Here is a 19,171-nt window from a genome sequence, read left to right as displayed (position 1 = left end):
GACTGGGTGTTGTATTAGTGCTTATGGTGCTTGGTTGACTGGGTGTTGTATTAGTGTTGTTGGTGGTTAAATGACTAGTGTTGTATTAATGCTGGAGGTGGTTGGACGACTGGGTGTTGTATTAGTGTTGTTCGTGGTTGGTTGACTGGGTGTTGTATTAGTGTTGTTGGTGGTTGGATGACTGGTGTTGTATTAATGCTGGAGGTGGTTGGATGGTTGGGTGTTGTATTAGTGTTGTTGGTGGTTGGATGACTGGGTGTTGTATTAGTGCTGGTGATGGTTGGACGACTGGGTGTTGTATTAGTGTTGTTGTTGTTTGGATGACTGGGTGTTGTATTAGTGCTGGTGGTGGTTGGATGACTGGGTGTTGCATTAGTGCTGGTGGTGGCGGTGGTTGGATGACTGGGTGTTGTATTAGTGCTGGTGCTGGTAGTGGTTGGTTGACTGGGTGTTGTATTAGTGCTGGTGGTGGTGGTGGTTGGTTGACTGGGTGTTGTATTAGTGCTGGTGCTGGTGGTAGTTGGATGACTGGGTGTTGTATTAGTGCTGGTGGTGGTTTTGGTGGTTGGATGACTGGGTGTTGTATTAGTGCTGGTGCTGGTAGTGGTTGGTTGACTGGGTGTTGTATTAGTGCTGGTGGTGGTGGTGGTTGGATGACTGGGTGTTGTATTAGTGCTGCTGGTGGTGGTGTTAGGTTGACTGGGTGTTGTATTAGTGCTTGTGGTGGTGGTGGCTGATTGACTGGGTGTTGTATTAGTGCTGGTGGTGGTGGTGGTTGGTTGACTGGGGGTTGTATTAGTGCTGGTGGAGGTGGTGGTTGTTTGACTGGGTGTTGTATTAGTGCTGGTGGTGGTGGTGGTTGGTTGACTGGGTGTTGTATTAGTGCTGGTGGTGGTGGTGACTGGATGAGTGGGTGTTGTATTAGTGCTGGTGGTGGTTGGATGAGAGGGTGTTGTATTAGTGTTGTTGGTGGTTTGATGACTGGGTGCTGTATTAGTGCTGGTGGTGGTTGGATGACTGGGCGTTGTATTAGTGTTGTTGGAGGCTGGATGACTGGGTGTTGTATTAGTGTTGTTGGTGGTTTGATGACTTGGTGTTGCATTAGTGCTGGTGGTGGCGGTGGTTGGATGACTGGGTGTTGTATTAGTGTTGGTGCTGGTAGTGGTTGGTTGACTGGGTGTTGTATTAGTGCTGGTGGTGGTGGTGGCTGATTGACTGGGTGTTGTGTTAGTGCTGGTGGTGGTGGTGGTTGGTTGACTGGGGGTTGTATTAGTGCTGGTGGAGGTGGTGGTTGTTTGACTGGGTATTGTATTAGCGCTGGTGGTGGTGGTGGTTGGTTGACTGGGTGTTGTATTAGTGCTGGTGGTGGTGGTGACTGGATGAGTGGGTGTTGTATTAGTGCTGGTGGTGGTTGGATGACTGGGTGTTGTATTAGTGTTGTTGGTGGTTTGATGACTGGGTGTTGTATTAGTGTTGGTGGTGGTTGGATGACTGGGTGTTGTATTAGTGTTGTTGGTGGTTTGATGACTGGGTGTTGCATTAGTGCTGGTGGTGGCGGTGGTTGGATGACTGGGTGTTGTATTAGTGTTGGTGCTGGTAGTGGTTGGTTGACTGGGTGTTGTATTAGTGCTGGTATTGGTGGTGGTGTTGGTTGGTTGACTGGGTGTTGTATTAGTGCTGGTGCTGGTGGTGGTTGGATGACTGGGTGTTGTATTAGTGCTGGTGGTGGTTTTGGTGGTTGGATGACTGGGTGTTGTATTAGTGTTGTTGGTGGTTGGATGACTGGTGTTGTATTAATGCTAGAGGTGGTTGTATGGTTGGGTGTTGTATTAGTGTTGTTGGTCGTTAGATGACTGGGTGTTGTATTAGTGCTGGTGATGGTTGGACGACCTGGTGTTGTATTAGTGTTGTTGGTGGTTGGATGACTGGGTGTTGTATTAGTGCTGGTGGTGGCGGTGGTTGGATGACTGGGTGTTGTATTAGTGCTGGTGGTGGCGGTGGTTGGATGACTGGGTGTTGTATTAGTGCTGGTGGTGGCGGTGGTTGGATGACTGGGTGTTGTATTAGTGCTGGTGGTGGCGGTGGTTGGATGACTGGGTGTTGTATTAGTGCTGGTGGTGGCGGTGGTTGGATGACTGGGTGTTGTATTAGTGCTGGTGGTGGCGGTGGTTGGATGACTGGGTGTTGTATTAGTGCTGGTGGTGGCGGTGGTTGGATGACTGGGTGTTGTATTAGTGCTGGTGGTGGCGGTGGTTGGATGACTGGGTGTTGTATTAGTGCTGGTGGTGGCGGTGGTTGGATGACCGGGTGTTGTATTAGTGCTGGTGGTGGCGGTGGTTGGATGACTGGGTGTTGTATTAGTGCTGGTGGTGGCGGTGGTTGGATGACTGGGTGTTGTATTAGTGCTGGTGGTGGCGGTGGTTGGATGACTGGGTGTTGTATTAGTGCTGGTGGTGGCGGTTGTTGGATGACTGGGTGTTGTATTAGTGCTGGTGGTGGCGGTGGTTGGATGACTGGGTGTTATATTAGTGCTGGTGGTGGCGGTGGTTGGATGACTGGGTGTTGTATTAGTGCTGGTGGTGGCGGTGGTTGGATGACTGGGTGTTGTATTAGTGCTGGTGGTGGCGGTGGTTGGATGACTGGGTGTTGTATTAGTGCTGGTGGTGGCGGTGGTTGGATGACTGGGTGTTGTATTAGTGCTGGTGGTGGCGGTGGTTGGATGACTGGGTGTTGTATTAGTGCTGGTGGTGGCGGTGGTTGGATGACTGGGTGTTGTATTAGTGCTGGTGGTGGCGGTGGTTGGATGACTGGGTGTTGTATTAGTGCTGGTGGTGGCGGTGGTTGGATGACTGGGTGTTGTATTAGTGCTGGTGGTGGCGGTGGTTGGATGACTGGGTGTTGTATTAGTGCTGGTGGTGGCGGTGGTTGGATGACTGGGTGTTGTATTAGTGCTGGTGGTGGCGGTGGTTGGATGACTGGGTGTTGTATTAGTGCTGGTGGTGGCGGTGGTTGGATGACTGGGTGTTGTATTAGTGCTGGTGGTGGCGGTGGTTGGATGACTGGGTGTTGTATTAGTGCTGGTGGTGGCGGTGGTTGGATGACTGGGTGTTGTATTAGTGCTGGTGGTGGCGGTGGTTGGATGACTGGGTGTTGTATTAGTGCTGGTGGTGGCGGTGGTTGGATGACTGGGTGTTGTATTAGTGCTGGTGGTGGCGGTGGTTGGATGACTGGGTGTTGTATTAGTGCTGGTGGTGGCGGTGGTTGGATGACTGGGTGTTGTATTAGTGCTGGTGGTGGTGGTGGTTGGATGACTGGGTGTTGTATTAGTGCTGGTGGTGGCGGTGGTTGGATGACTGGGTGTTGTATTAGTGCTGGTGGTTTCGGTGGTTGGATGACTGGGTGTTGTATTAGTGCTGGTGGTGGCGGTGGTTGGATGACTGGGTGTTGTATTAGTGCTGGTGGTGGCGGTGGTTGGATGACTGGGTGTTGTATTAGTGCTGGTGGTGGCGGTGGTTGGATGACTGGGTGTTGTATTAGTGCTGGTGGTGGCGGTGGTTGGATGACTGGGTGTTAAGAACATAAGAACATAAGAACGAAGGAACACTGCAGAAGGCCTACTGGCCCATGCGAGGCAGGTCCAAGTCTCCTACCGGCTTAAGGCAATGCACCCAACCTAGTCAGGTCAGGTCACATTGACTTAAGGGAGGAACACGGCAACCGACCTGGTAGCACAAGCTATCAGGTCTAACTCACACCCACCCACATCCACTCATGTATTTATCCAACCTATTTTTAAAGCTACACAACGTTCTGGCCTCTATAACGGTACTTGGGAGTTTGTTCCACTCATCCACAACTCTATTACCAAACCAGTACTTTCCTATATCCTTCCTGAATCTGAATTTTTCCAACTTAAAACCATTGCTGCGAGTCCTGTCTAGGCTAGATATTTTCAGCACACTATTTACATCCCCTTTATTTATTCCTGTCTTCCATTTATACACCTCAATCATATCCCCTCTAATTCTACGTCTTTCTAGAGAGTGCAGATTCAGGGCCCTTAGTCTATCCTCATAGGGAAGGTTTCTGATACATGGGATCAACTTTGTCATCCTCCTTTGTACATTTTCCAGAGAATTTATATCCATTCTGTAATAAGGTGACCAAAACTGTGCAGCATAATCTAAATGAGGCCTAACCAAGGATGTATAGAGTTGAAGAACAACCTGAGGACTCCTATTATTTATGCTTCTTGATATGAAGCCAAGGATTCTATTAGCTTTATTGCGAACACTTATGCACTGTTGTCTTGGTTTCAGATTACTGCTAACCAGAACTCCTAAATCTTTTTCGCAATCCGTAATATTAAGATCTACATTATTTAGTTTATATGTGGCATGGTTATTGTCCTGTCCAACATTTAGAACTTTGCATTTGTCTATATTAAACTGCATCTGCCACTTCTCCGACCACTGCATCAGTCTATTCAAATCTTCCTGGAGTGCTCGGATGTCCTCGTCAGAATGAATTCGACGGCCTATTTTGGTGTCATCGGCAAACTTGCCGATGTCGCTCTTTATGCCCTCATCTATGTCGTTTATGTAGATTGTGAACAGCAGGGGGCCCAACACTGACCCCTGTGGAACACCGCTCGTGACACTTCCCCACTCTGATTTCTCCCCATTTATGCAAACTCTCTGCTGCCTATTTGTCAACCATGCCTCTATCCAGGAAAAAATTTCTCCTCCTATTCCATGTGCTTTAATTTTCCTCAATAGTCTCTGATGTGGGACCCTGTCAAAAGCCTTACTGAAGTCCATATACACAATATCATATTCATTACCATGATCTACCTCCTCAAATACCTTAGTGAAAAAAGTTAATAAATTCGTAAGGCAGGAACGCCCCTTTGTAAAACCATGCTGAGATTCGTTGATTAATTTATGCTTTTCAAGGTGGCTACGAACTGCCTCGGCAATTATTGATTCCATAAATTTTCCCACTATGGAGGTTAGGCTTATTGGTCTATAGTTCGAAGCTAAGGACCTGTCACCTGTTTTGAAAATAGGTATCACATTTGCCATTTTCCACTTATCTGGCACCATGCCAGTTTGTAGTGATATGTTGAAAAGATTAGCCAAAGGTGTGCTAAGCTCCTCTTTACATTCCTTTAGAACCCTTGCATACAGTTCATCAGGGCCTGGGGATTTGTTAGGTTTTAATTTATCTATTTGCCTAAGGACCATGTCACTTGTGACCCTAATAGTACACAGTTTATTATCGTCCTGTTCTACATAATTTATCATTACTGGAATATCGCTGGTATCCTCCTGTGTAAAAACTGAGAGGAAGTATGTGTTAAAAATTCTACACATTTCCTTATCACTGTCAGTGAGCTGACCCGAGGAACTTTTGAGTGGGCCTATCTTGTCCCTGATCTTACTTCTGTATACCTGAAAGAATCCTTTTGGGTTAGTCTTCGATTCTCTTGCAACTTTAACCTCATAATCTCTTTTTGCTTTTCTAATTCCCTTTTTTATTTCTCTCTTTAACTGAATATATCGATTTCTCAATTGCCCCTCTCCTCTTTTGATTTGCCTATATATACCTCTCTTTTGACCAATCAGATATTTTAATCTATTGTTCATCCATTTAGGATCATTTTTGTTTGATCTGATTTCCCTATTTGGAACATAATTTGACTGAGCAGCCAGAACTATGCCCTGGAAAGCATCATATCGGCAACCATCACCACCTACCTGACCCTTAGTCAGGTCATTCCAGTTCAGCCCACCTAAGTAATTTTTCAGTCCTATGAAATCAGCCAAGCGAAAGTCAGGGACGGAGACTTGATTGCCATTATTAGGGGAATTCCATGATATATTAAAACTGAGTGATTTGTGATCACTTTCCCCAAGCTCATCATTAACCTCAAGATTATTAATTAGTGTTTCCCTACTGGCAAGAACCAAGTCAAGGAGGTTATTTCCCCTAGTTGGCTCTGTCACAAACTGTTTAAAAAACAATCCTGGATCGTATCAAGAAAGTCACCTGACTCTAAATTTCCTGTCAAATTGCTCCAGTCAATCTGTCTATAGTTGAAATCTCCCATTAGCACAACATTTTCGTATGTAGATGCCTTACGAATTTCGTCCCATAGAAGTTTACTGCACTCCCTATCAAGATTTGGGGCCCTGTAAATCACACCCAAAATTAGTTTTTCTCGGCCCTCGAGAAGCTGTAACCAAACAGATTCAGTGGCTGACGCTTCTAATTTAATATCTTGTCTAACACAACAATTTAAATTGTCTCTGACATACATCGCTACTCCACCACCTTTCCTGTTGACCCTGTCAGTGTGGAATAATTTATAGCCTTGTATGTGACATTCAGAGGGCATCTCTCTATCTTTCAGATTGAGCCAGGTCTCTGTTATAGCAATAATATCTATGTCTCCTGCACTTGCAATTAATCTTAGCTCATCTATCTTATTTCTTACACTCCTGCTATTAGTATAGTAAACCTTAAGGGAGCTAGTCCCTTGCTGCCCTCTGCTGTCCCCCTTTGTTTGCTGACCTGATCTATTGTCTTTATTTATAACTTCATGCTGAATGCCTTTTATACATTTACTGTTTCCAACCCAAGTGTTGCAACCTGCTTGTTTCCCACACACACCCATACCTCTATCTTCCATCAGTTTAAAATCATAGGCATTTCACCAATGGCCTTCTCAATCGAGTCTGCAAGTGCTACCACCCCAGCCCCAGAGAGATGTACCCCATCCCTTGCATACATATCATGTTTGCCATAAAAGTTGTTCCAGTTGTCAATGAATGGGATTGCAAGTTCCTTGCAGTATTTGTCTAGCCAGCAATTTACACCAATTGCCCTAGACAACCATTCATTTCCTACTCCCCTTCTAGGCAAGATGCTACATATGATTGGGATCCCTCCCTTAGACTTAATGAAATCTATAGCTGACCTGTACTTATCTAGCAGCTCTTCTCTCCTACCCTTCCCAATATCATTTCCACCAGCACTGAGACAGATGATGGGCTTGCTCCCATTACCTGACATGATATTATCCAGCCTGTTGACAATGTCCCCAACACCAGCTCCAGGGAAGCACACTCTATCTCTCATCTTCTTATTCCTATTACAAAAAGCACGGTCAATGTATCTTACCTGAGAGTCACCAACCACAAGAATGCGCTTACCTCCATTAGCAGGGGCAGTAGTACCCTTACCTTCACTGGCCACTGAAGTACATTCATCCTGAAGAACAGAGAAGCGATTTCCTACCTTCAGATCTTCACTCTTAACTTTCCTTACTCTGATGCGCCTTCCATTACTGTGAACTACTCGCCACTTGTAGCAGGTGCTGGGCTGCACCTCACTGCTGGTAGCCGTTGCTGCCTCCCCAACTACAGCCTCCTCACAGCGAGAGACAGACTGCACCTCGCTGCTAGAAGCCTCATTCCCCACAACTCCAGCCACCTCACACTCTCTCCCAGACCCATTGAGGTGGACCTTCAGCCTCCTAATCTCCTCCTGGAGAAGCAAGACCTCCTCCTTCAACTCTCCAACCTCAATTTTTAAAACACTGCAGAAGCAAGCCATGCTTTGTAACCGTCCACACTAATCCCCAAGGCAGCTCAGGGTCTGTGAAGGCAGCTCAGGGTCTGTGGTATTAGTGCTGGTGGTGGCGGTGGTTGGATGACTGGGTGTTGTATTAGTGCTGGTGGTGGCGGTGGTTGGATGACTGGGTGTTGTATTAGTGCTGGTGGTGGCGGTGGTTGGATGACTGGGTGTTGTATTAGTGCTGGTGGTGGCGGTGGTTGGATGACTGGGTGTTGTATTAGTGCTGGTGGTGGCGGTGGTTGGATGACTGGGTGTTGTATTAGTGCTGGTGGTGGCGGTGGTTGGATGACTGGGTGTTGTATTAGTGCTGGTGGTGGCGGTGGTTGGATGACTGGGTGTTGTATTAGTGCTGGTGGTGGCGGTGGTTGGATGACTGGGTGTTGTATTAGTGCTGGTGGTGGCGGTGGTTGGATGACTGGGTGTTGTATTAGTGCTGGTGGTGGCGGTGGTTGGATGACTGGGTGTTGTATTAGTGCTGGTGGTGGCGGTGGTTGGATGACTGGGTGTTGTATTAGTGCTGGTGGTGGCGGTGGTTGGATGACTGGGTGTCGTATTAGTGCTGGTGGTGGCGGTGGTTGGATGACTGGGTGTTGTATTAGTGCTGGTGGTGGCGGTGGTTGGATGACTGGGTGTTGTATTAGTGCTGGTGGTGGCGGTGGTTGGATGACTGGGTGTTGTATTAGTGCTGGTGGTGGCGGTGGTTGGATGACTGGGTGTTGTATTAGTGCTGGTGGTGGCGGTGGTTGGATGACTGGGTGTTGTATTAGTGCTGGTGGTGGCGGTGGTTGGATGACTGGGTGTTGTATTAGTGCTGGTGGTGGCGGTGGTTGGATGACTGGGTGTTGTATTAGTGCTGGTGGTGGCGGTGGTTGGATGACTGGGTGTTGTATTAGTGCTGGTGGTGGCGGTGGTTGGATGACTGGGTGTTGTATTAGTGCTGGTGGTGGCGGTGGTTGGATGACTGGGTGTTGTATTAGTGCTGGTGGTGGTGGTGGTTGGATGACTGGGTGTTGTATTAGTGCTGGTGGTGGCGGTGGTTGGATGACTGGGTGTTGTATTAGTGCTGGTGGTGGCGGTGGTTGGATGACTGGGTGTTGTATTAGTGCTGGTGGTGGCGGTGGTTGGATGACTGGGTGTTGTATTAGTGCTGGTGGTGGCGGTGGTTGGATGACTGGGTGTTGTATTAGTGCTGGTGGTGGCGGTGGTTGGATGACTGGGTGTTGTATTAGTGCTGGTGGTGGCGGTGGTTGGATGACTGGGTGTTGTATTAGTGCTGGTGGTGGCGGTGGTTGGATGACTGGGTGTTGTATTAGTGCTGGTGGTGGCGGTGGTTGGATGACTGGGTGTTGTATTAGTGCTGGTGGTGGTGGTGGTTGGATGACTGGGTGTTGTATTAGTGCTGGTGGTGGCGGTGGTTGGATGACTGGGTGTTGTATTAGTGCTGGTGGTGGCGGTGGTTGGATGACTGGGTGTTGTATTAGTGCTGGTGGTGGCGGTGGTTGGATGACTGGGTGTTGTATTAGTGCTGGTGGTGGCGGTGGTTGGATGACTGGGTGTTGTATTAGTGCTGGTGGTGGCGGTGGTTGGATGACTGGGTGTTGTATTAGTGCTGGTGGTGGCGGTGGTTGGATGACTGGGTGTTGTATTAGTGCTGGTGGTGGCGGTGGTTGGATGACTGGGTGTTGTATTAGTGCTGGTGGTGGTGGTGGTTGGATGACTGGGTGTTGTATTAGTGCTGGTGGTGGTGGTGGTTGGATGACTGGGTGTTGTATTAGTGCTGGTGGTGGTGGTGGTTGGATGACTGGGTGTTGTATTAGTGCTGGTGGTGGTGGTGGTTGGATGACTGGGTGTTTGTTACAAAAAACGATATTCTAAAAGCTTAGAGATCTCCAGTGAATACTAGAAAGGACTGCCCTTCTAGCATCCAGCCTGTTACTGGGTTTTCGTAACAAGTAGTCAGTATCCTTGTCCAATTATCCATTAGAATTCAGTATGATTCAATAGTGCTTCAGGATTACAACTGGTAGGCTACTAACTAGAGAAATTAAAATTTAATAAATTTATTAAGTCTAGAGGTATATTATCAAATTAAATTAAATTAATCACAGTAATCAAACTAATAATAATCATCTCTCTCGTATACAATATTATTGTGCTGAAAGCACATATCACATTTATAATTCTTAAGTACCGTCTGGTACATTAACATTTAATAAGATATTACAAATATGTGCAAGTAAGTTTGTGTGTAAGTGTGTAAGTTCTCTAAGTAGTTCGCTATATCTCACGACTCTACTAGACTTAAACAAGTCCTCAAATAAACTAACTTCTTGACCAACTGGCAATCAGAACAGTCTGCTTGAACAATAAAAAGAATGCTAAGCCCAATAGCAATATAACAAGCAACAGCGACACAGAATCAGGAACAAGGAGATAATATAACGACACTAAGTAGGGACCATCTGCAGATCCTCCACGGCTGTGGTACAGTGGTCACCACGGCTGTGGTACAGTGGTCACCACAGCTGTGGTACAGTGGTCACCACGGCTGTGGTACAGTGGTCACCACGGCTGTGGTACAGTGGTCACCACGGCTGTGGTACAGTGGTCACCACGGCTGTGGTACAGTGGTCACCACGGCTGTGGTACAGTGGTCACCACGGCTGTGGTACAGTGGTCACCACGGCTGTGGTACAGTGGTCACCACGGCTGTGGTACAGTGGTCACCCCGGCTGTGGTACAGTGGTCACCACGGCTGTGGTACAGTGGTCACCCCGGCTGTGGTACAGTGGTCACCCCGGCTGTGGTACAGTGGTCACCCCGGCTGTGGTACAGTGGTCACCACGGCTGTGGTACAGTGGTCACCCCGGCTGTGGTACAGTGGTCACCCCGGCTGTGGTACAGTGGTCACCCCGGCTGTGGTACAGTGGTCACCCCGGCTGTGGTACAGTGGTCACCACGGCTGTGGTACAGTGGTCACCACGGCTGTGGTACAGTGGTCACCCCGGCTGTGGTACAGTGGTCACCCCGGCTGTGGTACAGTGGTCACCCCGGCTGTGGTACAGTGGTCACCCCGGCTGTGGTACAGTGGTCACCCCGGCTGTGGTACAGTGGTCACCACAGCTGTGGTACAGTGGTCACCACGGCTGTGGTACAGTGGTCACCCCGGCTGTGGTACAGTGGTCACCCCGGCTGTGGTACAGTGGTCACCCCGGCTGCCTCTAAATCACCAAACTCAAGTTCAGCTCCTGGAAGAGTTTTTTTTCTTCTTACCATTCGACTGAGTTACATTATATTTATCTTTCAGTGACTTAATTCTACAATTTAGTGTTAAACATTTAACAATATCCACATAGATTATCCTAATTTTTATGGAATTTTAATTATTTTACTGGAATGTGTTAATTAAACAGGTGCGGGTCACAGATCACCTGGGTATTAACAGACATTTAATCCTTCACCAACGTGAAGGTAGTTCCATTAAAGGAAAATTTATACAAGAACAAAGTAGCTTGTAATATACATCTGTACTTTATTGGTGTTTTATGTCTGTTTATTGTTAGAACTTTGTCTGAGGAAGAGTGTTACTTCTATATTATAATTATTGAATAAAACTAATATTTGTCCAACTTTGCTAACTCAAGTCTCTGCTAAAGTTGTATGTTGTTAGTCTGTGATTGTTTGTAACTACACTGTGTTGTGCATACACTCACGAGGTAAGTTATTTCAAAGTAATTTTGAATTACCGGGAAATAATAAGCAAAGGTGAGAAGAGAAACGCAGAAATAATTAGAGAATGTCTTAACAACACAGGATTAATCAGAACCTTAACTGCTAACAGAAGAATGATGACCATAATGAAACACGTAACAGATGCAAGGGAAGAAAGATGACTGTAAAGGACTAAGCAATAGAATTAATGGAAAAATAATAACAGTCAAGGAACAAGTAACAGAATTAAGAATACAGTGAATTAAATATTATGATATTAGCAAGGTCTATGAGAAGCTAAATAAACCGAGCAAGTAGGTGTTCACCGTAGAATCCTGGACGACACCACAGGAAAAAAATAGTGTGGACCGACAAGAAATGGAAAACCTGCAGATATCAAAGAATGACTAAAGCTACTACTAAGTGAGCAGAATATATCAAAGGCAGTGAAAGCTGACAATATATCTCCACAAGCAAAAATCTTTAAAAGGTCACTGAAAATGAAGCAGAAATGTGGAATGCAGTAAGTATTATACCAGTATTTAAACAGAGAAAGGGAGGGAAAGACCAATACATATTAATGAACTACAATCTGTGTCTTTAACATGCACATTGTTCAAGGTAAGAGAGATGACACTGAGAATTACAGTTATGTAGAAGGTTGTGATTAAAGAATTAAAAAAATATATAGGCATGGTTTTGGAAACTGAAAGACTTGAAAATCCTGTCTTGATTTTTTAAAACTGGCTACTCTCTTTCTGGCAGACTAAATATCAGAAAATAAGTGTTCACATTGCTGACAATATTAATGTTCTTTTCTGTCATGTTAGAGACCATAATCATCCTGTTAACTGGTCCTCTGCTTAAATTGTTTATCTTCTACATTCACAGACGCTGTCTTCCCTCAGTCTTCTACATTCACAGACGCTGTCTTCCCTCAGTCTTTTACATTCACAGACGCTGTCTTCCCTCAGTCTTCTACATTCTCAGACGATGTCTTCCCTCAGTCTTCTACATTCACAGACGCTGTCTTCCCTCAGTCTACATTCACAGACGCTGTCTTCCCTCAGTCTACATTCACAGACGCTGTCTTCCCTCAGTCTTCTACATTCACAGACGCTGTCTTCCCTCAGTTTTCTACATTCACAGACGCTGTCTTCCCTCAGTCTTCTACATTCACAGACGCTGTCTTCCCTCAGTCTTCTACATTCACAGACGCTGTCTTCCCTCAGTCTTATACATTCACAGATGCTGTCTTCCCTCAGTCTTATACATTCACAGACGCTGTCTTCTCTCAGTCTTCTACATTCACAGACGCTGTCTTCCCTCAGTCTTATACATTCACAGATGCTGTCTTCCCTCAGTCTTCTACATTCACAGACGCCGTCTTCCCTCAGTCTTATACATTCACAGACGCTGTCTTCTCTCAGTCTTCTACATTCACAGACGCTGTCTTCCCTTAGTCTTATACATTCACAGACGCTGTCTTCCCTCAGTCTTATACATTCACAGATGCTGTCTTCCCTCAGTCTTATACATTCACAGACGCTGTCTTCTCTCAGTCTTCTACATTCACAGACGCTGTCTTCCCTTAGTCTTATACATTCACAGACGCTGTCTTCCCTCAGTCTTCTCACAACAACCTTTATATAACACTTTACTAACAAGAATCATAATCCTACATGACACTCGGGACTTGATCTGACCTTCGACTCCTCATAACTTTACCTCTTCAGCTTTTTTGTTTGTATTTCTTTACCTTTGTTGCCTCTGACTTCGTGGGTTGTGTCATGTGGGGTTTTAGTGTCGCAGGGATTGTGTTCTACGCCCAGGGACCAGTAGCTCTCCTACTCTGCTCTCTTGTTCTTTTGCACTACTTCTACTAATACTTCTTCTAATAATACTATTACTACTGTTACTATTACTACTACTACTCTCCTACTACACTCGCTGCCTTTAGCTTTTCCTAATTTTCCATTACTACGTCTGCTACCTTCTTATCTCCACGTCTAACACTCCTGCATTACTACTTCTACTACTATTTCTACTACTAATACATCTTACCCTATTACTACCATTACTAATACTACTACTACTACTACTACTACTTCTTTCATCACTGCTACTTCCACTTTCAATACTACTGCTACTATTACTCCATCTTTCCGAACAGTCTTCTGTCTTTCTCTGTCTTGTTTCTCGTTACTAACTATGTCACCATTACTTCTACTAGCACTACTACTACTACTACTACCACCAGCACGCTGTTACCTTTACTATTACTACTCCTGCTGTTATTCCACGCCCTTCACCAACACTACTGCTACTACTACCGCCCCCATCAGCTTCCATTACCATTGCCTAGCCTTCGTTCCCTGTCTCCATCTCGTATATATACCTTCTTCCATTCTGGCTTCAGCGTTACCTGTCAGTAGACCAAGTGGGACCGAAACATGTTCATTATGTTCTCTCTTCTTTAAAATCTGGTTATTTATGTAGTGTTCCAGCCACGATATTGTGGATTCTTATTTATTAAGGAAGCTAGATGTCTTTCAGTGGCTGCGTGAACGAAATACATCAACCTGCTCTTCATCAACGTACACACGTGGACGGATACGATAAAATTTCAACGTGGCATAATATATAAATGTGTATACGTTCGTGTATGTTTGTGTTTATGAATTTCTGCACACAAACACTTTCACATGAATTCGCGTGTGTCTGAATTTGTATGCATATGTATGCATATGTGTATTAGCATATTTGCTTTTGTAAGCTGTTTCCATTTATGCATGTGTAGTTGAATACTTAATATTATTTTGCATACACACACACACACACACACACACGCACACGCACACACACACACACACACACAAACACACACACACGCACACGTACACGCACGAATAGGTAAAAACAAATTTTGGCTTGCCGAATAAGGCAAGCTAGAATTTGCGTATTCAATAATTTTGCAAAAATCATTCTAAACCTAACGAAGAAAATATATGTCATTGTGTTTGTCTATTATTAAATTATTGTAAACTTATTTAAAATATATTAACTTGGATTAGACTAAATTAAATTGCACTTGTTATAATAAGGTTAGGTAAGTTTTCAAAGGTTCTTTTGGTATAAAATTATTAATTTTTACAGCAGCATAAATTAAAAAAAATATATCTTTAAACGTCTAAGAGAATATTTTAGAAAAGTCTTAATTTTATATGAATTATTGCTAACCGACCAGTTTTACCTATTTGGCACGACATATACAAACTACATCAAACTACATCAAGTGCCCTGCAACCACCACCTTCAGCAAGCGCCCTACAACCAACCTCTTGCGCGAAGAAAATAGCAATTGTAAGAAGAATACCTCCCACCAACTCAGCAACATGTAAGTATACTGCTGGTATAACTGTGTGCAGCTGATGTGCAGCTGATGTACTGTGTGCAGCTGATGTACTTTATATTCTCATGAATAACACTACAAACACACACACACCGACACCACCAACACCACCACCACCAACACCACCACCACCACCACCACCACCACCATCACAACAACAACAACCACAACAACAACATTATCGACTACACCACCACCATCAGAAATCAATAACTCAGTGATACCTGACATTGTCAAGCCGATCAAAAGCTGATCTTTAAAGCAATCTCGTGGAAATAAATTTCAAGACTTATCTACATAAAATAAAGTAGAGCGTACCTGCACAGGTCAGTTGCTCTACCAACCTTTCATATAGTAATACCTGACCAAGGTTTAAAATTTGAAGAGATTAGATAAGACATTCTGAGGTCATAAGCGTAAACATTAGATGTCATGACGAACATATAGCTGGTTATGGGACGGCTGTGGCATAATGCCGTGCAGTACTTAACAGCTCACTAACTCCAAAATGTTTAAAAACACTATGAAAACGAGAGTTTTCTATTTACCCCAAGATTCTTCTTGAACTATTATTAGGCTTAAAATTCTCTCCAGATCCCCAACAGAAAAAACTTATTTTTTTTTTTTTGGTTATCAAGTTTGAAAAAAAAATCTTTTCCAGGTTTTGACAAACATTGTTGTATTGACAAATTTGCCGCTAACACAAACTGAATGAACATTATCCTAGATGGATACTGTACTAGCTGGATACTATCCTAGCTGAACACTATCATAGCTGGATACTATCCTAACTGGATGCTATCCTAGCTGGATACTATTCTAGTTGGATGCTATCCTAGATAGATACTATCCTAGCTGGATACTATCCTAGCTGGATACTAGTCTAGTTGTACACTATCCTAGCTGGATACTATCCTATTCGGATACTATCCTAGCTGAATACTGTCCCAGCTGTAAGATGCATCAAACATTAAATAGTTCAAAAGAGATAGATGCAATTTGATCGAGATTAACAAATGGTATTCAAAATTTTTGCACAATTTTAACCATAAAATGTTCAAATCTACTTCTGTCTGCCTTAGTTTCTCTTTCCGTCATCGTCGAGTTCTGAGACAACTTTTAGCGAATGACTGACGAAGCTCCACCACTGAGGTAGCTACACACGCCAGCCGTGCCAAGAATCTGGTCCTGGTTACCGTAACAAAGTTTTAATGTTATGAAATGAGTGTGTTCAAGTTATCAGCGGAATGAAATCGAAAAGTAGGATTAGAAGAAATTCAGGGATACCACTTAGAGGTCTCCCTTAAGGTATACCACTTAAAGGCCCCCCTTCAAGGATATTACTGAAAGGTCTCCTTTCAGGGATACCACTTAAAGGTCCCCCTTAGGGAATACATAATCAGAGAAAATCAAAAGCTTAACATCAATATTCTTCCCATAGTTAAGAGAGGTGACTCACAACACTGGGAGATATTCATAAGATACTCTCACAGGGAGATAGGGAGATATTTATAAGAAAGTCTCGCAGGGTAATGTTCGTGAGATACTCTCACGGAGAGATATTCATGAGATACTCTCACTGGGAGATATTCATGAGATACTCTCACTGAGAGATATTCATGAGATACTCTCACTGGGAGATATTCATGAGATACTCTCACTGGGAGATATTCATGAGATACTCTCACTGGGAGATATTCATGAGATACTCTCATGGGGAGATATTCATGAGATTCTCTCACTGGGAGATATTCATGAGATACTCTCATAGGGGAGATATTCATGAGATTCTCTCGCGGGGAGATATTCATAAGATACTCTCACAGGGAGATAGGGAGATATTTATAAGAAAGTCTCGCAGGGTAATGTTCGTGAGATACTCTCACGGAGAGATATTCATGAGATACTCTCACTGGGAGATATTCATGAGATACTCTCACTGGGAGATATTCATGAGATACTCTCACTGGGAGATATTCATGAGATACTCTCACTGGGAGATATTCATGAGATACTCTCATGGGGAGATATTCATGAGATTCTCTCACTGGGAGATATTCATGAGATACTCTCATAGGGGAGATATTCATGAGATTCTCTCGCGGGGAGAGACCAACTTATCGTCAGGCGAGACTCAGGAACACGAGGACGCAGCTTTGTGACAAAGATGCAGATGAAAGTCAAGAATCTTTAGAACTTTCTGAGCCTATTGGAATGCAATGGAATGAGCAAATACACACAGGAGGCAGGAAACAGGAAAGGGAAGAGAGAGAGAGAAAAGTGGCATCAGGAAGTGGGCTCTAAAACATGGTGGTCCTTGGTCAAGGACCAACAAGGTTATTCACCTGATGAAATTATTCCACCTCTAAATCATCAGGATGGTATCATCTTTACCAGTAGTAGTAAGGATACAACTAACCTTTTTTTGCTGAACACTTTGCTTTCATGATGCAGCTTCATGATTCAGCAAAGGACCCTCTTTGGCTTGCAGAAAGAGCTGTGTCAAAGTTGTCAGCGGTGACAATAAGGCACGATGAAGTGACTCTTCTCCTTAAATTGCTGGACCATTGAAAGGCTGTGGGCCCAGATAAGCTGATTCAAAGACTTATGTGCAGGCCATCTAGCAGCAACTCTAACTCGCATCTATCAACACTGCCTAGCACAGTGTAAATGACCTTCTCTGTGGGAAGAGGCAAATGTAGTTCTTGTTAAAAAAGTCAGCAACTACAGACCAGTGTCATTCCTGTCAATCACTATTAAGATTCTTGAGACAATAATTTCACGGCAGATGAAAGAGTTGCTGCTGATCTGTTCTTAAACCTTTAAACTAATGGCACCAGTCAATTGAAGGATTCCAAAGTCAGCTGAGTAGCAGCACTGGACATAGCTGGTGCTGTCGACCGATATATGGAACCAAGGACTCTTGGTAAAACTGCAAGTACTGGGAACTGCAGTGCGGTTCTAAGTGAATTTCTAAGTGGAGTTCTCAATGGGACAGAGTCCGTAAGACATCCTGTTGATGCATGTTACAAAAAACGCGATTCTAAAAGCTTAGAGATCTGCAGTGAATACTAGAAAGGACTACCCTTCTAGCATCCAGCCTGTTACTGGGTTTTCGTAACAAGTAGTCAGTATCCTTTTCCAATTATCCATTAGAATTCAGTATGATTCAATAGTGCTTCAGGATTACAACTGGTAGGCTACTAACTAGAGAAATTAAAATTTAATAAATTTATTAAGTCTAGAGGTATATTATCAAAGTAAATTAAATTAATCACAGTAATCCAAATAATATCACTTCTTTCGAGTTCAATATTATTGTGCTGAAAGCACATATCACATTTATAATTCTTAAGTACCGTCTGGTACATTAACATTTAATAAGATATTACAAATATGTACAAGTAAGTTTGTGTGTAAGTGTGTAAGTGCTCTAAGTAGATCGCTGTGTCTCAAGACTCGACTAGACTTAAACAAGTGACTGACAAAGTCCTCAAATAAACTAACTTCTTGACCAACTGGCAATCAGAACAGTCTGATTGAACAACAAAAAGAATGCTAAACCCAATAGCAATATAACAAGCAACTGCGACACAGAATCAGGAACAAGGAGGTAATATAACGACACTAAGTAGGGACCATCTGCAGATCCTCCACAAGTCACAAAACTCCCATACTACTGAATCTAAGTTCAGCATAAGAAAATCCCCGACTGTGATAATACACAGAAACCAGTACAAGTTAGGTGAAAAGCTACAGCTCAGGACCTGAGTTACTCAGAGTGTCTATGAGACACACAACCTCAGTACAACGTCGAAAATCACTAAGTCTATACAATGTTCTGTGAACAGAGTTCTACAGAACTAACAAGAATAATGAGACAGACAATCTGTCCAACCACCAAGAGAGTCTATACCAGACTGAATACTTCAGGCGAGGTGAGGACACCCCCCCTCGATCACGTGATAGCTCCGTGGGTCGCTGCCCAGCGAAAAACAGAAGCCGGCAGAATAACGAGCAAAGAGCGATAATTACAGTAGTTAGACAATCAAGACTTGAACTGAGCACATAATATGATACATCCTACCTAACAAATCAAATAACAATATAAAGCAATACATTTACGATTTAGCTATTATCGCAAATATAAGCAATATAAAATTATATGAAAAGATAATAATTATATATATACATAATAATCATTGCAAGCCATTCAGGGGTTGCAACACCCCCCCAACACGACAGACGGTCGCACTAGGAGTTGCATTAATGTTTTTCACATTATTACTGATTACTCATATCAATACAATTTAATATAAATATTAATCAGAGTCTCTCTTGTGCCAAGCACCTCTAAAATTTCACAGCGTCTGTCACTAGGATATGCCCCTAGTACTAGGGCAGTAC

The sequence above is a fragment of the Cherax quadricarinatus genome, chromosome 7, assembly GCF_038502225.1.
Source record: "Cherax quadricarinatus isolate ZL_2023a chromosome 7, ASM3850222v1, whole genome shotgun sequence".
Lineage (NCBI taxonomy): Eukaryota > Metazoa > Arthropoda > Malacostraca > Decapoda > Parastacidae > Cherax > Cherax quadricarinatus.
The sequence above is the reverse complement of the archived record's forward strand: the minus strand, read 5'-3'. Positions refer to the sequence as shown.